Here is a 22,260-nt window from a genome sequence, read left to right on the forward strand (position 1 = left end):
TTTAGACAGTTCCAGCAAGACTGGAAAGGCAGGTATTGCATGGAAACAAGACGGAACGTGAGAGACTTGTACATGTTATCAGTAGGGCTCCACACAGAGAACTGAATTATGAGCAGCTATCCTAGCTCTGCAAACCTTCCCGAACCAGGAAATAAATGTGGTCCCTGACTCAGCATATGTAGTCAAGGTCGTACAGCGACTCGAAATGGCATTAGTAAAAGAAATAGATGATAAGAAACTGTTGTCTATGTTTTTAACATTGCAAGCATTAACTGACAAGCGTCGGCACCCTCTGTTTATCATCCATATTCGGTCACACACTGATTTGCCTGGACCGTTGACAGAAGACAATGCCCAGGCAGATGTAGCTGTAGCAGCCACACTAGCCTTTCAAAAAGCTCAGGCTTCTCATAATTTTTTTCACCAACATGAACAGAGCCTGTAGAAGACAGCTGACCTCACTAAATCACAGGCTTTAGACATCATCCAAGCTTGCCCGGACTGCCAGCAGACCGGGGGAGACTCCCTGTCAGTGCAGTGAATCCCAGAGGCCTGGAAGCCAATGAAATCTGTCAAACAGATGTAACACATATATCATTGTTTGGTCGCTTACAGTGGGTTCATGTAATTGTTGATACATTTTGTGGAATGATACATGTCACTGCAGCCTCTGGAGAAAAGGCCATACACATACAGAGTCATTGGTTAAGTAGTTTTGCCAGCATGGGGGTACTGAAAGAAATTAAAACTGAAAATGAGCCTGTCTACACAGCTCATAAAATACAATTATTTTTGCAGTAATGGGGGATTCGGCATAAGACAGGTATTCTTCATAACCCCACAGGACAAGCAATAGTTGAACGTGCACATTAAAAGTCCTGATTTTAAAACAAAGATGGGGGAATTCTCTGGACACACCACATAATCAACTGGCAATGGCTTTATATACTCTTAATTTCTTAAACAGAAAACATTTTGCTTTGACAGCAGCAGAACGTCATTTTAACACCACAACAGACTCTACATTTAAACCACGGGTCTTGTATAAGGATCCCGAAGGAGACCCGACCTGGAGAGGATCAGTGGATCTGCTGGTATGGGAGAGGGGGTATGTTTGTATTTTATCACCCACAGGTCCTCGGTGGATACCAGCAAGGAAAGTCAAGCCATATTGTGAGCTGGAGTCCAACCCGATGTCACAGACCCCTCAAATGACGATGCAGGAATCAACATGCAGGCTACATTCCCCTAGGAACTCAGTGACTGCAGTTATCACTTGGACAAGTCTAAAATGACTACAACAGAAGGCAGAAGACACGGCAGCAGCAGTGGGATCCTGATGCACCAGTAGCAATAACAACACACAATGGACTGGAGGAGCTTGGCTTCCTCCTCGAGACACAGAGAATCAGTCATATCATTTGAATGTTGCCAATATAGCATTGTGTGCAGATGCCCCTGTGTGTAGGTCCACAGGAGGAGGGGGTGCATGTGTGCAGTCACAACAACACCTGTATTTTAGACCATCTGTGCAACTCATCTATATATTTTTTTGGCTGGAAAAGAGGCACAAATGGGATGAAATGCTTGTAGGTTCTGTGCCAATTTTTCGCCACTGTGTACTTCATTACCTATAGATGAGCTTTATAACTAAACATTATCCATTATTATTTTTTGTTAATTAGTAAAATCTGTATTACTATTAGCATTGATTATTAGTATTTGATCATTATGAAATATATAGGCTTACTAGTCACTAGTGAAAGATGTAGCTTAGACAAAATGTAGTTATTAATAAGGATGAAAAACTGTGAGAATGTGTATCCATTTTTCTTTGTTTAGCAGTGTTAAAGAACCCAAGTGTTTGACCTTGTTAGAAACTCTCTTGGTTTTCCTCCCTGAGCCCTATCCAGGCTCTGGGTGGAATCCAACAGAAGGATGAGACCAGATATTTCCGCTCAAAGAAAAGTACAAGCTATTTTAGCTTGCTCATTTGGATATATGAGGCTGGACCTGCTTGCCGCGATTTTGGATGCCTCACTTACAGACGGATGAATTGCATAGGACTTCCTACTTGCAGGGAAAGGTACTCCAAACCCTCGCTGCAACCGGGGTTCCCCAGCAATTGCGGATCTGGATATTAATACCCCATTGTGTAGTAATGGTTAGGTGCATTTGTATTGTTTAATTATATATAGTAATAAGTAAGTGTACTATTCAGTATTTTTCTTACTGTTTATTTTTGTAGAACTTAGTTATATCCTTTAATTATTGGTAGTGAAATCAGCCTACTCTTTTCACTCTGATGTCTGAGTTTAATTGGCATCCTTGAAATTAACACATGATGACATCATGAGAGAGTTAGGCAAAACTTTATCATGACTCAACCCTTGGCATTAATTTGCAGGTCTGAACCTATGGATGTGGGTTTTAGCAGGTCTGGGATGTTTGATTTGTTTTACAGGATTTGCCATCCTGCGACGTGTATGACACCTCCTGTCCACGCTGCGGAAGGCCAAACTGAGACTGATTGCAATGATCGCCATGGAAACGAAGCTACAAAACAAAGAAGGGGGAGATGTGGGAATTAAGAAATGGTGGTTAGCAAAATTTAAACTGGCCTTGGGGTTAGAAGAATCATTGTGGGAAACAGAGGCATCATTCGGAACACCGTGTTGTGAGCATTACAAACAGCAGGCCGGAACACTGCCTGCAGAATGCATGGTGAGCGTGTGAGCAGTAAACAGATAAAACCTGAAGGTCAGTAGGATGCAAAAGTAAAAACAAACTTATGTAAACAGGTGGTAATAAATTGGGAGCTTGCACTTAGTGTGACGGCATTTGCTCTTGGTAATGCCCCCCCTTCAACAAACAGGTGTGAGTTTGTCTTTCTTCTGTGCATCACCCCAGCCACGGCTGGATCAAGACTGACTCACACAACAAAGTTTTCTGTCGCTTTTTAAGTTCATCTTATTAGCCGATGAGCATACTAGACAAAGAGAGGCAGGTATTCCACGAACTCATTTCCATGAGAGATGAGGAAAAAGGTGGAGCATGGGATCTGTGCATACATTGAGGGGGAATGGGGTCCACCAACCCTCTCATCCAGTTGAGTCAGTGGTCATGTTCGCACTCCCCACCTTTATTTTTCTCCTCAGTTCCCAGAGATTTTTGCTGACTTAATGCTTCTTGAATAATCATCCAGCTTCTGGAGCAGAATTGTTCACCTGATATCAGTCCTTGTCACCTCTTTGGGTTACACAATGGAGCCAGTGATTAGTGGTCCTTGTGCTTGATGAGAAATATTTGGTTTCACTCAAGTCTACTCAGTTTTCCCCCTTTGAGGTTTATCTAAGGAGTTTGTCAATACAACCATAAGGGAGTAGGGACGTGCATCCTTCGATAAACTCTGTGCTTCCTTGGGTGGCATTCCTTAGATTAATCACAAAGGCCACAGCTTGTCCTTGAGGTTTTCTGTGTTGAAGAATGTTTGAGGCATTATTTCCTTCAGATCCTTACAGAAGGGGAAATACAGAGAGAGAAATATATTATGACTGTTACTAATCGTTTCAAATTGCTTGGAAAATCCCATTAGTGATTCTAAAGAAACTGATACTTGCCAGAGTCTCCTAATGCCCTCAATTCACATGGCTTCGGCTTGTTTGGAAGGTTCTATGATTAGTCTACCAACAGTAAGGTCTGTGATTAGGGGTGTTGTAATGAAGAGGAAACTACTAGGAAATTTCGCAGTGTGACTTTACCAGCAGAGAGTTAAATGTTGATTACTTATTAATTTATCATTTTTTACACAGCCATGGGCTAATGTTGAGATTAGTTCCCTGCTAGAACTTATTTTTAATATTCTAAAAGACTACGTATTTTAGTGTTTCAATAGACATTTGACAGTTTAGGAGGTGGCTGATGAACACAAAACTGAGACCTGTGCATTTTTCAATGACAAATGAGCACAGTAACAGCTCTGAACTCAATACTGGTAGCTTGTGATGACCTAAAAATAAGGATACTCAAAATATATTATTCTTGGAACACCTCACTATAATTATCTGAAAAGCCAAACAGAAGATCGCCATGGATGCTGACACATGACAGGATGTGGCAAGTCTTTAAATGCCAGGTCAGTAGATCTGGAGCCCAAATATGTGAATAATTAAGGTTGATTTCATATTTAAATGCTAGACTGTGAGCCCATATCACACATAACAACAACAGTTAATGATTTATGACAGTAGGAAATAATTGGAATTCTACATGATCAGGATAGTTGATGAACTTCTTCCCAGTTATCTGCCAGAAATACATGTATTTCTTTGTGATGGACTATACTGGTTCTGGCTGGGATGGAGTTAACTTTCTTTGTAGCAGCCAGTATGGTGCTGTGCTTTGCATTTGTGCTTAAACCAGTGTTGGTTACACACTAATATTTTGTCTGTTGCCAAACAGTGGTTGAATGGCATCAGTTTTCTCTCCAAACCCCTGCTTTCCTCAGAAACCCGTAGACTGGGGGTGGGTAGCAGGTTGGGAGGGTGAGACAGTTGACCCAAACTGACAAAAGGGATATTCCATAGCATATGATATTCATGTTCAACAATAAAAGCTCAGGGAAAGAGGAGGGGTGTGTTGGGGGTGTGTGTGTGTGTGAACTAACTGATCTGGACAGTTAGTTTCATGCCGCTTTTTTTGTTTTGGTTTAGCTTGTGTTTTTAAAAATTAATTTTCCTGTTTTTCCATAATAGCCATAGACAGATTTTAATCTCATAAGAAAATTTCCCTACTATAATACTCTGTTTCAGGTGTTTTTCCTAAGTACTATCAGCTTTGGAGTTAAAACAAGAGAAGACATACATTATATTGTTGAGTCATTTCATCTTTCATTCAAAATTCTAGCATACCCCCATCCAACATATGATGAAGAGAAAGCTACAGAAGAGATATTCTAACAGGAATAGAAAATAAAACTGGGGATGGATGAGGAGCTGACTGGGAGTTTATGGGTGAGGAATAAAGTGAGGGCAGGGACAGGAGACATTATAGTGGGGGTCTAATACAGGCTGCCCAACCAGGAAGGCCAACAGGATGAGGCCCTCTGTAGACAGATAGGAACAGCCTCACATTTGAAAACCCTGGTCCTCACAGGGGACTTCAATGACCCCAAGATCTGTTGGAAGGACAACACAGCAGAACATAAGAAAACCAGGAGGTTCCTCGACTGTATTGGTGATAACTTCCTTCTCCAAGTGATAGAGAAACCAATGAGGACAGGTGCTGCATTGGACCTTGTTCTTACCAACAGGAAGGGGCTGGTGGAGAATGCAAAGCTGACTGCAGTGACCATGAAATGGTGGAGTTCAAGATCCTTAGGGCAGTGAGGAGGTACTGCGCAAACTCTCCACCCTGGACTTCAGGAGAGCAGATTTTAAACTCTTCAGGGATATGATTGGTAGAGTAGCATGGAACAAAGCCGTGGTGGGAAGAGGGGACCAAGAAAGCTGGTTAATATTCAAGGGTCACCTCCTCCAAGATAGGAGTGATGCATCCTGACAAAGAGGAAGTCAGGTAAAAACACATGGAGGCCTGCATGGATGAACAAGGAGCTCCTAGAGAATCTCAAACATAAAAAGGAAGTCTAGAGAGGCTGGAATCAAGAACAGATAGCCTGTGAGGAATACAGAGAAATTGTCCAAGCAGCCAGGGATCATGCTAGGAAAGCTAAAGCCTTGATAGAATTAAAACTGGCCAGGGACATGAAGTCAACAAAAAAAGCTTCTATATGTAAGCTGGTGATAAAAGGAAGACTACGGAAAATGTGGATCCTCTATAGAAGGAAATGGGAGACCTAGTTACCTAAGATATGGAGAAGGCTGAAGTACTCAATGACTTTTTTGCATCAGTCTTCACCAGAAAGTGCTCCAGTCACACCACCCAAGTTGCAGAAGGCAAAGACAGGGACTAGGAGAATGAAGAACCACCCACGGTAGATGATCAGGTTCAAGACCAATGAAGGAACCTGAAGGTGCACTAGTCCATGGGAACTGATGAGATGCATCCACAGGTCCTCAGGGAACGGGCGGATGAAGTGGCTAAGCCACTCTCCACCATATTTGAGAAGTCGTGGAAGTCCAGTGAAGTTCCTGCTGACTGGTAAAGGGGTAACATAACTCCCATTTTTAAAAAGAGAAGAAAGGAAGACCTGGGGAACTACAGGCCAGCCAGTCTCACCTCTGTGCCCAGCAAGATCATGGAGCAGATCCTGCTGGAAAATATGCTAGGGTACATGGAAAATAAGGAGGTGATTGGTGACAGCCAACATGGCTTCACTAAGGGCAAATCGTGCCTGACAAATTTGGTGGCCTTCTACAATGGGGTTACAGCGTTGGTGGATAAGGGAAGAGCAACCGACGTCATCTACTTGGAGTTGTGCAAAGCATTTAACACTGTCCATATGACATCCTTGTCTCTAAATTGACGAGAAATTGATTTGATGGATGGACCACTCTATGGATAAGGAATTGGCTGTATTGTCACAGATAGTTGTGGTCAACAGCTCGATGTCCAAGTGGAGAGCAGTGATGAATGGCATTCCTCAGGGGTCAGTATTGGGAGCACCGTTGTTTAATATCATAGTCAGCAACGTGGACAGTGGGATTGAGTGCATCCTTATCAAGTTTGCCGATGACACCAAGCTGTGTGGTACAGTAGACACACTGGAGGGAGGGGATGTCAACCAGAGGGACGTTGACTGGCCTGAGAGGTGGGCCTGTGCAAACAAGGCCAAGCACAAGGTCCTGCACATGGGTCAAGGCAATCCCAAGTACAAATACAGGCTGGGCAATAAGTAGATTGAGAGCAGCCCTGTGGAGAAGGACTTGGAGGTATTAGTGGATGGAAAACTGTCTATGAGCCAGCCGTGTGCACTCACAGCCCAGAAAGCCAACCATATCCTGGGCTGCATCAAGAGGAGTGTGGCCAGCAGATCAAAGGAGATGATTCTTCCCCTCCACGCCGCTCTCATGAGACCCCACCTGGAGTACTGTGCTGAGCTCTGGGGCCCCCAACATAAGAAGGACATGGGCCTGCTTGAGTGTATTCCAGAGGAGGACCATGGAAATGATCAGGGGGCTGAAGCACCTTCCTTATGAGGACAGACTGAGAGAATTGGGGTTGTTCAGCCTGGAGAAGAGAAGACTCTGGGGACACCTCAGAGATGCTTTCCAATGCTTAAAGGGGGCCTACAGGAAAGATGGCAAGGGAAGTGTAGTTCTATCAGTACACTCCCTCTCTATCAGGAAGTATAGTGGTAGAATGAGGGGTATTGGTTTTAAAATGAAAGAGGGCAGATTTAGATACAAGGAAGAAATTCTTTACTGTGAGGGTGTTGAGACACCAGAACAGGTTGCCCAGAGAAGTTGTGGATGCCCCCTCCCCGGAAGTGTTCAGGGCCAGGTTGGATGGGGCTTTGAGCAACCTGATCTAGTGTAAGGTGTCCCGGCCCATGGCAGGGGGCTTGGAACCAGATGGTCTTTAATGTCCCTTCCAACACAAACCATTGTACGATTCTATGCAAACAAAACAAAAAGAAGGAAAACAGCTGTTGCGAGGGTGACATAGAGGTATTCTCTTAGGGTAGTTGTAGATAACAGGACAAGCCAGTGGAGCAGCAGCAAAATGAGTAGAATACTGCTAGATGTATCCAGTTCATGGATATGAAAATGAGAAAATATTCACTAGGTTATAACTCCATCTCAAGATTTCAATGGTTTTAAAGCATCATAATTCATGAAGCCTGCTGTTTATTTCTGTTACAATGCTTATTAATTTTAATCATCAGCCTCTATTAGCAATGAAACAGCTGCTTGCATGCTTTCCTTTCAATAAAGCTTACAGCCTGATTATTCATGCTTATACTTGTGCATAATGAAATTTCTAATGTCCAGGCCCCATGTTGATGAATCTATCAATTAATTAGTGAAGTTATCATTGAAAGGGAACTTCTGGCTGGGGTTCTTTATAATTGCTGTGCATGGTAGTGGAAGCTGTAACAATTCTACTTCAGTTCTTAGTACATGGTTCTGTTTGCACCAGAACTGTATCAGAAACTGCAAGCGCCTGAATTAGGAAACATACTTTTGTGACTTACAAGTGTTGAAATGAGATAATGCTTGTCAGCAGTCTTCATCTAATTCAACAGCATAGATTGAGTGAAGCTTCAGATAGTCAAGTTGACAAATCAGAAAAAAAAAGTTATAATCGTGTTAAAATAATAATCAGTGTGTCTAAGAATTATATCTCTTTTGATAAGCTACACAGTATTCAAAAGAATGGGAAGTAAAAGTTCCTCATTTAAGACATGTTTGAAAGAAGAACTAAGCAGTTAAAAAGAAATTATCTGTAGTATAAAAATTATTTTTTAAATGCAAATTAATAAATAGACAATAAATTTACACCTGTATTCTACAAAATAGTTATATTCCTTTTAGTTTATTGTATATATTATTCTCATTTAGGGGGGAAAATATTCTTCAGACAAAATCCCATATTCAGTTAAAAACAAATTTATTTTTCCCATCACCTATTCCAGATAGTATAAATGGCAACTTCATTTAATCTAGAAACGCACCCATGAAAGAGTATTCAAAGTATCCTGCAGTTATTTTACAACTGTGGTGCCTTGGCAAACAAAAATTCACCCTTGGTGTTTAATTGGTTTTAGTGGCATTACTTCATTAAAAAACAAAGTAAACAGAAGATACATTACCGTTTAGACTGCTTACAAGAACAAACATCAAACCAAAACCTGGGAAATATTTAGTCTAATTTCTGCTCACACCGCAACTAATGAATATTAAAGGAATAACAAATGGAATACCTACCTTTATGCATTCTGACATTTCCAAAGGAAAACTACTTTTCAGTTGGCTATACTGAATGAAAACACTTTTAGTTGCCTTCTTGAAACTGTCATTACACAGGTAATGCAAGAATGCAAGGTTTCTCATAAGGAAACTAATGCCCAGGGAACGACTTCCAAAAATGGAAAATTTGTGTTCTTGTTTTTAATCTGATATTGTTTTATGCATTTTATATCAATCACCATTACATACATTTGAGGATGCCCTCAAATCTCTGTCTATTATTACAAGTTGATATCCTAATAAAATTATTTTTATTTTTCATATTTTCTCTCTCTGTAACCAAGTATTTAATTCTTGATCTAAAGGGGAACAATTTAAACAGAAGTAAAAAAAGGTTTTTACTATTCTCATACTCATACCAACAAACTTTGTTAGTAACATTTCCTCAAGTCCTTTCTTGAAGTTAATTAAGATTTGTAGTCCATTCAGCAAAGTATCTCCCAACTCTACCATTGTCATGACACAGGCAGTTCTTGGCATGTCCAGCAGCACATATTTAAGTATTTAGAGAAATTTAATTTTGTCAAAAGTTAAGCTGCACTTGAGTCAGAGTTGCCATGTTGTCCTGGTTTCAGCCAGGATAGAGATAATTTTCCTTGGGCTAAGAGGAAGCACAGCTAGAGGGCTGGGTCCTGATCAATCACTGGAGTATTTCATACCATGTGATGTCATATTCGGTGTATATAGGTGGACATGGGCTCTCTCTGGCACACATGCTTTTTGGTTTTTCCAGGTCGGCGTGATGGGAATTTTCTGGTGCAGTCAGGTTGCTGCTGTGGGGGCGCTTGCTGCACTTGGTAATCCATTGATGCATTTTACGTTTTTGTTTTGGACTCACTATTGTTACTGTTGTTCTCTTGTTAGATTTAGTAAATTCCTTCTCTTTATTCAACCTACATATTTTCTTCTTTTTGTCCCTGGGGGGGGAGGTGAACCGCTGGCCATGTGGCGACTGGCTGCTGGCTGAGTTCAAACCTCAACAGATTTTTTGGCGCCCAATGTGGGGCACTGAGGGTTTTTTTGAGATAACAATAAATGGGAAAAATGTTGATTGCTTGGCTCCTTAAGATCTTATCACCTCATTAGCGATATGTGTTTCCCATTCTGTTGCTCACCTTACGTGAGAGTTGGGTTCAGATTTTGGTTCTATTGTACTATGTGATACTCATCTATGATAGTGTGCAGTCATCAACCCTGGGGCTATGTACAATTTTGTTTGAGAAATTCAGGAAGTTCAAATATCTTTGGAATGTTGACATTAACATGGTTGCCATGCTGCTAGGAGCTAGTGTTTTCCTGGATGTGGTTCAGGTTTTGTTCAGGGTTAAGCAAATATTTAAGAGTATCACTTGGAACCCCCAAGGTTTGAGAATTATGAGTGGCTGGGGGTGTGGAGTAGCATGGGCAAGTACCTAGAACAGTGGGCACCTCCAGTGTATTGGAACTTCATTCCTGAACAGGTGCAGAATCCTGAAGAACTAGTGAAATATTTGGAAAAAGTATGTCATCACCTGGGTAATTCCAGAGACGCGCAGCTCACTGCAACATGCTGGGGCATAGCCCACGCTTACCAAGTGCTATGAAACACTGTTCAGCACCCTCAAAAGGAAGAGAAGGGCTCTGGATCTGGTAACCAAGTAACAAAAACTGCAGCCACTATAAGCCGGAGGACGGGTGCTGTAGATGAACCAGAGAACCAACCCATGATAGTGTCAGTTGCTCCCATACAGAAGAAGAAATACATAAGAAAATCCCCTCGCAGTGTACAGGGTGATGATGAACCAGGCTCATCACGAGAACAGGAGGAGGAGGCAGAGTCAGTGATAGTCACCCAACCCTTATCTTTGAGTGAGTTGCGAGACATAAGAAAAGATTTCAGCCACCATTCAGGTGAGCAACTCGTTACCTGGCTGCTCTGGTGCTGGGATAGCGGGGGCAGTGGCATGGAACTAGAGGGCAGGGAAGCCAGACAGCTGTGATTCCTGTCTAGGGAAGGGGGTATTGACAAATTCATTGGAAAGGAGACACAAAATATCAGTCTCTGGAGGCGACTTCTGTCAAGTGTGAGGGAGAGGTATCCCTTCAAAGAAGATTTTACATGTCAACCAAGAAAGTGGACCACTATGGAGAGAGGTATTCAATACTTGAGAGAGCTAGCTGTGCAGGAGAGAGTTTATTATGACCCAGATAATGCACAGCTATCCACAGATCCAGATGAGGTCTAGTGCACTCTAGTGCACCTGGCCCATGTGAAGGAAGTTATACGGAGCACGCCATCATCATATGCCAGTGCATTAACACTAATGGACTGGAAAGACAAAGAGGGACCAACAGTGAATGAACTGGCTCGCAGACTACGACAATATGAAGAAAGTCTCTCTTCCTCCCTCTTTGCGGCTGTGAACAAATTATTTCAAGATTTCCAGCAATTTAAAGACAATATGTCCTACTCCCCACCTGCACGGACTAGAATCTCGGCTATCAGGAGCAGTTGTTTCTCTACTAGAGAGAACCGGTATACACCACGGGGGAAGCTGTGGCATCACCTGTGTGACTATGGAGAAGACATGAAGAAACGGGATGGAAAACCTACCTACTTCCTAGAAGAGCGGGTATGTGAGTTGGAAGGAAGAACAAGTACAAAACACGGTTCTTTTAGAAGAAACATTGCTCTGGTTTCCAGTAATCAAGTGCCCAAACAGAGCAGAAAGGTCGACTTTGCTCATGTGAGAAGAACTTCTGATTTGTATTCACATGAAGTGAGTGATCAAGATGAGGTTGAAACCTGTGCACACCACACTAACCCATTTGCTGGGTATTATGACCAACATCAGAGGGGCCCTGCCTCCAGCCAGGTGGAGGACAGGGACAACCGAGTTTACTGGACTGTGTGGATTCGATGGCCTGGCACATCTGACCCCCAGCAGTATAAGGCTTTAGGGGACATTGGTGCTCAATGCACCCTAATTCTGTCAAATTTTAAAGGGGCAGAACCCATTTTTATTTCAGGAGTGACAGGGGGGTCTCAACAGTTGACTATACTGGAGGCCTAGTTGACCCTAAGTGTAAAAGAGTGGCAAAAACACCCCATTGTGACTGGCCCAGAAACTCCATGTATTCTTGGCATAGATTATCTCAGAAGAGGAATTTTAAGGACACAAAAGGGTATTCATGGGCTTTTGTTATAGCTGCCTTGGAAACAGAAGAAATTAAACAGCTGTCTGTGTTACCTGGTCTCTCAGAGGATCCTTCTGTTGTGGGATTGCTGAGGGTCCAAGAACAGTGGGTGCCAATTGCCACTACAACAGCACACCAACAACAATATTGCACGAATCGAGACTCTGTAATCCCTATCCATAAACTGATTCGTCAGCTAGAGAGCCAAGGATTAATCAGCAAGACGCGCTCCCCTTTTAACAGCCCCATATGGCCAGTGTGAAAGTCTAATGGAGAGTGGAGATTGACAGTGGACTATTGAGGTCTGCATGAAGTCATGTCACGGCTGAGTGTTGCCATGCCAGACATGCTAGAACTTCAGTACGAACTAGAGTCGAAATCAGCCAAGTGGTACGCCACAATTGATATTGCCAATGCATTTTTCTCCATCCCTCTGGCAGCAGAATGCAGGCCACAGTTTGCTTTTACCTGGAGGGGTGTCCAATACACCTGGAATTGACTGTTCCAGGGGTGGAAACACAGCCCCACCATTTGCCATGGCCTGATCCAGACTGTTCTGGAACAGGGTAGAGCCCCAAAACATTTACAGTACATTGATGACATCATTATATGGGGTAATACAGCAGAAGAAGTTCTTGAGAAAGGAGAGAAAATAATCTACATCCTTCTGAGAGCCAGTTTTGCCATAAAGCGTGGTAAGGTCAAGGGATCTGCACAAGAGATTCAGTTTTTAGGAGTAAAATGGCAAGATGAACGTTGTCAGATTCCAATGGAGGTGATTAATAAAATAACAGCTATGTCCCCACCGACTAACAGAAAGGAGACACAAGCTTTCTTAGGTGTTGTGGGTTTCTGGAGACTGCACGTTCCAAATCACATTCAAATTGTAAGCCCTCTCTATTAAGTGACTCAGAAAAGAATGATTTTATATGGGGCCCAGAGCAACGACAAATTTTTGAACAAATTAAACAGAAAATAGTTCATGCAGTAGCTCTTGGGCCAGTTCGTACAGGACAAGATGTTAAAAATGTGCTCTACACTGCAGCCAGGAAGAATGGCCCTACCTGGAGTCTCTGGCAGAGAGCACCAGGGGAGACTCGGGGTCCACCCCTGGGGTTTTGGAGTCAGCAATAGAGAGGATCAGAGGACCGCTATACTCCAACTGAAAAGGAGATACTGGCAGCATATGAAGGGGTCTGAGCTGCTTCAGAGGTGATCGGGACTGAAGCACAGCTGCTACTGGCACCCCGACTGCCAGTGCTGGGCTGGATGTTCAAAGGGAGTGTTCACTCTACACACCATGCAACTGATGCTACATGGAGTAAATGAGTTTCATTAATTACACAACAGGCTTGAATAGGGAGCCCCAGTCATCCGGGAATATTGGAAGTGATCACAAATTGGTCAGAAGGCAAAGATTTTGGAATGGCGCCAGAGGAAGAGCTAACGCATGCTGAAAAGGCCCCACCATATAATAAACTACTGGATAACGAGAAGTGATATGCCCTGTTTAACGACAGGTCCTGTCGCATTGTGGGAAAACATCGAAGGTGGAAAGCAGCTGTGTGGAGCCCCACATGACGGGTTGCTGAAGGAGAAGATGAATCAAGTCAGTTTGCAGAGGTATATCGCTGAGGATAGCTTGGATATCACTGAGTGAGAAAAGTTGCCAGTGCTCTACCTCTCTACTGACTCATGGATGGTGGCAAATGTTCTGTGGGGTGGTTACAGCAGTGGAAATGGAGCAGCTGGCAGCGCAGAGGCAAACCCATCTGGGCTACTGAATTATGGCAAGATATTGCTGCTCACGTTGTGAAAGTAGGCCATGTAGATGCTCATGTACCCAAGAGCCGGGCCACTGAAGAACATCAGAACAACACACAGGCTGATCAAGCTGCTAAGATCAAGGTGGCTCAAGTAGATCTGGACTGACAACATAAAGGTGAACGATTTATGGCTCACTGGGCCCATGACTTCTCAGGGCATCATGGAAGAGATGCAACATATAGATGGGCTCGTGACTGAGGGGTGGACTTAACCATGGATGCTATTGCACAGGTAATCCATGAATGTGAGACAGGTGCTACGATCAAGCAAGCCAAATGGTTAAAACCCATTTAGTATGGAGGTCAATGATTAAAATATAAATATGGGAAGGCCTGGCAGATTGATTATGTCATGCTCCCACAAACTTGGCATGGCGAACACTATATGCTTCCAATGGTGGAAGCAGCCACCGGATGGTTGGAAACTTATGCCGTGCCCCATGCCACTGCCTGGAACAGCATTTTAGGCCTTGAGAAGAAAGTCTTATGGTGGCTTGGCACACCAGAAAAAAAATGAGTCAGGTAATGGGACACATTTCTGAAAAAACCTCATAGACGCCTGGGCCAAAGAACATAGCGTTGAGTGGATATATCACATTCCCTACCATGCACCAGCCTCTGGGAAAATTGAGCGATACAATAGGTTACTAAAAACTACACTGAGAGCAATGAGTGGTGGAACTTTCAAACACTGGGACGTGCATTTAGCAAAAGCCACCTGGTTGGTCAATACCAGAGGATCTGCCAAGCAAGCTGGCCCTGCTCAATCAAACCTCTTACACACTGTAGATGGGGATAAAACCCCTGTAGTGCGCATTAAAAATATGCTGGGGAAGACCGTCTGGGTTGCTCCTGCATTGGGTAAAGGTAAACCCATCCATGGGATTACTTTTGCCGAAGGACCTGGGAGCACTTGATGGGTAATGCAGAAGGATGGAGAAATCCAATGCATGCCTCAAGGAGATTTGATTTTAGGTGAGAATAGCCAATGGAAAGAACTGTTAAATAACCCTGTTATTGCAACTTTTGATTTTAGGTGAGAATAGCCAATGGAAAGAACTGTTAAATAACCCTGTTATTGCAACTGGTGCCTTTCAATATCCCCCTGCCACATCCAAAGCCTTCTGCTCCCCCGACTGAGCCAACTCCACCTCATTCCTCCAGTCTTAAAGACTGTCATGACAGATGGAACCCGAAGTTATGGACTAAATGAACTCAGTAGACATTTTGGAAGGATGACCCATAGACTGAGGGAATGATATCTGTGAGACCCGAGAAAGGGGTGGTGATTCCTTAGAATGTATTTGGAACCTGAGCATGACGTCAATGGTATGGAATAAGGGGTGGAGACTGTCCCGGTTTCAGCCAGGATAGAGTTAACTTTCCTTGGGCTAAGAGGGAGCACAGCTAGAGGGCTGGGTCCTGACAAGGAGTATTGGAGCTGGAGTATTTATACCATGTGACATCATGCTCGGTGTATATAGGCAGACACAGGCGCTCTCTGACATGCATGCTTTTTGTTTTTTCCGGGTCGGCCTGATGGGACTTTTCTGGTGCGGTCAGGTCGCTGCTGTGGGGGGCACTCGCCACGCTCAGTAATCCACTGCTGCATTTTATCCATTTGTTTTGGACTCATTATTGTTACTGTCGTTCTCTTGTTAGATTTAGTAAATTCTTTCTTTTTATTCAACCTACAAATATTCTTCTTTTTGTCCCTCCCCTAATTCACCGGCCAACATGGCGACTGACTCCTGGCTGAGTTCAAACCTCTACACATGTTTTAAAATTTTCACATTTTCTGCAAAATAAAAATAATTTATTGAACAATAAATCATTATTTATTGACCCTTCAGAACAAAGGTCAGCTAAGCTCAAGATTTTTTTCTCTAAAAGTGACTATCACAGGAAGTAAACATGAGTACTTCCTAGGCCTTTTCAGCTGTCTTTAGCTCTGGGAATTTCCCGAACTTGATGTGTGAGGTCTGTTTGATTGCTCTTAACTGATCTTTCTTATAAATATTTTATAGTTTCCTCTCCTGAACTTGTGCAAAATTTTGCATCAGTAATATCCTTTTGCAAGTTGGATGGCACCAAAAATACTCCTTGACCTGTTTTTGAAGAGATATATCCTTTTGTTCTGAATTTTTCTCCTATTTAAATTCATGGTTCTCATTTCTGGTTTTGGAACAGTGAAGAGTTGATGACTATCCATTCTGTTCAAGTCACTCACAGTTTGATAGGCTTCTATGATATTCATTTTAAGCCATGTCTTCATATTGAAACTATTTTATAACTTTGAGATAGGACAACTGCACAAAAAAAAAAAACAACCAAAAACCCAATCAAACAAGAAAGCACACTATGTAATGTGGGCAAAGTATGAATTTGTTAGGAGCATACTGATTTTTTTTTTATTATTTTTTAGTATTTTTGGTTTATTCTTTTAATTGTATTTTTTTTGTTGTTGTTGTTTTTTAACCACTACCAAAAGGTGACATTTTCATAAAAACTCATAATCCCATCTCACTGCTCCTTTGTAGCAGCAGTCAGGTCAGAGTCCATCATTTTATACGTGATATTTGGATTCTATTTCAGCAGGTACATAATTTTTATTTACACTGAATGTCTTTGACAATTTTTCTTCCTGGTCACTGAGTCTTATAATGTCCTTCCACAGTTCTTCCACAAGTGTGCTGTCATCATTGCTATCTTGAATAGTCCTTTGTCATCAGCAGTATTTCTCATCTTTTAATTTCTTTTTCCACATCACTTGTCAATATCTTAAACAGCACAAGTCATCACATAGACCCCACAGAATTCTGCCAGGGATCATTCTCTATTGCAAAAACTGATAATTTACACCTCTCATATTACCTGTCCTATAACTAATTATTTATCAATGCAAGTACTTGTCCTTTTATCCTATGCTGTCTTAAGTCCCTTACAAGCTCTATGGTAAGAAGCTTGTTAAGAGCCTTTGTAAACCCAAGCATATCTTGTCACCAGATTATCTTTACATGGGTTTGTTTCTCTTTCAGACTAATAACAGTTATGTGTTCAAGTCCTTTAATAGGGGAGTCCTTCTGTGAGGCTGCACTCAAAAGTTTTTCCATTGCTTTAAAAAGTACTGCTCTTTTAGAATTTACTCTGCTATAGAGAAACTCACTGCTCTAAAAATATGTATAAATGTCAAAATTTTGTCAATATTTAATCAAAGAACTGAATTAAACATGATTTTCTCAACAGAATCTCATCTTCATAAGTGACAGTTAATACAGATAACCTATTCCTTGTAAATGCCTCCCTTAAAAGAGTCTATTTACTGTCAAACTAGTAACTTAAGAGACTTAAAATGAAGGTTTCTAAGTGGGAGCTAAAGAAACATTTTTCCTTTTATGTTAAATTAGACGTCAGTAAAATATTAGTTGTATAAGACATAGAAACATAGTTTAAACCCATCTGAAAAATGTAGCACCATTTCTGAAAAGAGTTCAAGCAACACTCAAATCTTCTTTGACTGATGCCAAATGAGAGTACACACCAATCATAAAACAAGAACCGCAGGAATACTCATCAAAGCTGTCAGGTTTCCAAGACTAACAGGGCTCCCATGCTGGTTGATGAGACTGAAGAAGTTATGTTAAAAAGATTTGTGATCTTCTTCTGTACAACAAGAGCAACAACAAATTGCTACTACCCTTTGTAATGACAACCAGATATATAAGGCTTTAGTATAACTACACAGCAGAGAAATTCTCCATATCAAATATTGGACTTGTGAGTTATTAAAGTCTAGATAGGAACTCCTTCTATGTGTTTGTGGGGAGAGATAATTTCCCTAAAGCACATAAAAATTATTGTCACACATTATCTTTTTTTTAACTTCAGATTTGTTAGAAAATGTTTTTTAGTCTCATGTAAAATCAGATAACAGATCTCAACTGCAGGGAAAAGAAAAAAAGCATAATAAAGGCTGTAATGCCAGGAACATATTCAGTAAAGTCACCTACCACACAGATATGATGAAAGTGCATTAAAACTTCCACTATGAGCAATTCTATGAATCTTTAATTTCCTGTACTATTGCAGGGCCAGTTCTGCAAATGCTTTATCATGAGAAAAGTCCTGGAGTTCAATGAGATTACTCACAAGGGTAAGGCAAAAGACAAGTCTGATACAGTTTATAAGATCAAGCTACAAATGCTGAAAAGATTCCACTTTCAAGTTCTTTTGATCATCTACATCCATTTTTTTCTTCCCTTTCTTTTTCAGAAAAAAAGAGACAACATATTTCCATTAATTCAAATACTTCTATAGTTAAAAAAAAAAAAAAAAAAAAGTTCAACAAGGAACATAAAACCAATCATTGATTTCTACAGGAGTTGCAGTGATGATTAATAAACTATTTAATTTCAATGAAATATTAAGAAATAAATTAAGCAAGTTGCTAAGTGTTTAGACATTTAAACTTTAAAAAAGACCGTTTACATTAGCTTAACAGGTCTTACTTTTCAGTACCTGAGGAGCTTTGATTCAGATTTTTTCATTTTATGATGGCTCAGTCATGAAAATATAATTGTTTGAAAATTACATTATAATTTTAAGAACTTACTTTTCCAAACATGATTAAGTGCTATTTTTAATTTTGGGTTTTTTTAGTGGATTCTGAAATATTTACTAAAATTAATGTGTTTTCTAAAAGCTTTAAACTTAATAAAATAATTTTCTTGATATTAAGAATTCTAATTATAAGGAGTAGTACACACGCATTATTTTATAATATAGCTGTATATCTAACACTCCTTAACTCAGGGGTGACACTGCAGGACATAGTAGTATATAACATAATAAAAGCAAAATCATTATTGAAATGCTAATCTAAGTAATTATAGTGATATACAAAATAAATTTCTGTTTGTTTGTTTCTGTTAGGAGATAGGTTTATTACCCTGTAATGAAAGCAGACTCATCACTTGCCTCGTTAGTCCTAGAAAACAACGTGTATTTTGTTCTTCCACCACGTACTTGCTGTCTCATAGAGACTCTAATTTATTTCAGTATATAACAAAATTTATTGCAGAATAGGGAGGAGGACTGGTATACTCTACTGTGAATTCAGGAAAAAATCAGGGCTTTAGAACTGAGTAGATAAACTTATATGAACTGCAAATGAATCAGGATTTCATGTTAGTTTGAACTTTTCTGACAAACGTAAGAAAAATAAACGGGAAACATATAAAAGTAAATAGCATTAATTGTGGGGTGGTTTTTTTTTTTTTTCCAATCTCAGGAAAAACAACTTTCTTATGTTAGAAAGAATTTTATTTGCTGTTGTGAACCAGACTATTTTCATGTTTCACTCTACCTCAAAACCTGATGTTAGGAGTGGAGACTGATAGACTCTCTTTCCTGAAAAAGATGTCATCATCCATAACCATCCCACTCCTTCTAACAGATAGTGTTTAACACACTGTAACCCTTCATTATATTCTATAGCTAAGCAATTTGTCTGAGCATAATTGAAGTCTTATATTTGTGAGACATTGTAGGATATGCAATTAATAGATCCAAATCAATGCTGTTCACATTCAACGTCAGCTGCTTATGTGAAATTTGCCATTCGGTGTGGAAATGGATTTCACATCAAAGTAAATTCAAATAAATTAGGAATATATCAAAGACGGTCATCTGATTTTTCGTTCTGCTCTGGAGATTTGCAACAGTCTATCAATTATTTCTGCTTAATGTAATTGGAGAGTTGACTGTTTATTACAGACAGGTGTGCAGATCTTGTTCTGAGAAAGATTTCAAACACTTCTGATTCAGCTATAGTGGGTTAAATCTCTTTCAAAAATACAGATTTATAACTAAGCAAACAGAAACTATGAACCCAATTTTAGCTAGACAATGGACAATCCTGTCATGCATAATAAGGCTATGTCCTTAATTCACATATTTTACTTCAGTAGTCTGCACCACTATTTTGTTGAAGAATCATATTATCCATCAATACTTAAAGAAATAAACACATTATGGTCAGAGGAACCAGGTATTCTCTGTTCCAGAATATTTTAAGATTTGAAGAATGGTAATTAAGTCTCAAACTCATGGCAATACAGCAGTGTTGCAAAATAGCCACCATTCCACTACACAAAGAAAAGAAGGGAAAAGTGATCTGAGTAATTCCATCTCAGTAGGTAAGGCTTTTTTTTAAAAAAAGGATTGTCTTTTATATAGCCAAACTGACTGAAATTTTAGGGTAAAAAAGAAGGATTTTTATTAAATATGTTGCCTGAAGGAGAAGAGAGGTAACTGCTTTATAGGTAGAAGAACTATTTTAACTTAAAAAGAATGTTCCTTGGAAGGAAATGAGCATGAATAGACCGTAAAGTATATTTAGCCCAGAACAAAGAACTGGTACAGAACTGAATTTCTTGAACACCCTTGAAAAATTAGTGGAGGCAAAAAGATATATTTTTAAAATACAGCTAAATAATAAACATGTGACATCATCATGACAGAAAGAGTCTGGGAATGATCCAAGATCTTCCTTCAAATCTTGTATACTGTGTTCCTCTAGAACACTATAAAAACTAGAAGAAAATGTGGACAAAAGCTAGGGGATACATGTTGAATATTGCATGTATATGGCAAATATATGTTACAGAGTATGTCCTTTGTGGTAGTTGTTATAGGAAATTATATCACTCATTCATATTTTCAGCTCATAAACCAAGTCCAACCACTTTAATTATTTATGTTTTAATTGGTTTGAATATTGTTGTTGAGTTTCTGCAGACATAGGATGCTTGCTGAGTTTTTCTGATTATTTAGTTCATTTTTGCTCTTACAACAGCTAAAAAATAAAACAAAAAAAGGTCAAGCCATTCCCCTGATAGCTCCTGCTTTTTGCTTTTCAACTTATACTGGAACATCTCAAAGACAGTGCTTGCTTAATTTATAAATCAGTCTTTTAAAGTGTTCATAAATGTACTAGAATGACACTAACTTGCTGGAAGCATAGTTTTCTTTTTGCGTGTAGTAGCCTCTCTGGGAGTATTCTCCAAGAAGTTTATTATGCTGAAAGGCTTCAAGAAACGCATTTTCATGTCAAATTTTGTAGCACTTAGTGACAAATTACTGTTGTGATGATTTATTTCATTCATTGGTATCATCAGTTCTAAAAGAACCTACTATTGATGGTTGGTTTTTAGATTGCTTAAATGTCTGCTGACAGTCCAAGAAAATAATTCTGTTATGTTGCTTTTGTTTATTTAGAGGAAGGTGGGTTTTCTATTCTAATACTTCTGATCAATATTAGTTAAATACTAATTTTCAAGTATGCTGATTTCTATTGCTTAAAGATGGGCAGCAATGAATAAGCAGTACTTTCTCTATTTTGAATATTGGAGGAAAAAATATCTTTTTCCAGACCTGAACAAAATGAAGGCTGCTCATGCACTGATTTTTCTTCATTTCCACATGGGTCAATATTTGAACCACTGAAATCCTGGTTTGTTATGGAACATTTTTCAGTGGAAATTATGGTCCAGGGACAAAGGTGGAGGAGGAGAGGAGAGGACCTAATCTTATCCAATTAAAGTTTTTAAATTTTACCCAAAATATCTAGACATAATCTTAAGAAAAACACATGAACCATAGAATAGGATGTATTACCATATACATATAAAGCAAATTTCATTACAGTAAGTTTGGGATAATGTAATTGTAAATAGGATTCTGGACACCAAGATGAATATCTGTATATGCTGGGCCAGGTTCTGTTATTCATGGTCATGTTGATCATCATATTGTACTTCAAATGTTACTATCTAAAATTAGGTTTCTTTAAAAATGGTTTATAGCGCCTAAGGACCAGCTTCTTCTAGCCTATATAGTAATTTAAGTGGATTATAGGGTTTAAAATCTTAATAAGTGATTCTTACTAACCCCTTTTCAAGAATTACCTAATCTCTGAAGCTGGCTAAAGCAGGCTGGTTTCTCTACATGAAAAAAAAGGATTACAAGTCTAGATCTACTGATTCTTGGCTGAGTGCAGTAATCTTTGACTGCTGTCTTCTAGGTCTAAGACTTCCAAACTACACAGAGGTACAGCTTCAAAAGACATCATCAGAAGATGAGGATTTTCATTCTTAAGCTGTCATATCAAAATGTCCAGTCTGATATAGCAGTCTTTAACATTCAGATAAGGCTGAACCATACAAGAAGTATCACAAATTAGTCATTAGCCATCACTTTTTATCTGACAGAGGAAACCAGCTACATAGGTGGTCTAAGATCTATGTTTGAAAATACCTGGGTATTTC

Source organism: Strix uralensis, chromosome 2, assembly GCF_047716275.1.
Source record: "Strix uralensis isolate ZFMK-TIS-50842 chromosome 2, bStrUra1, whole genome shotgun sequence".
In the NCBI taxonomy this organism is placed as follows: Eukaryota; Metazoa; Chordata; class Aves; order Strigiformes; family Strigidae; genus Strix; species Strix uralensis.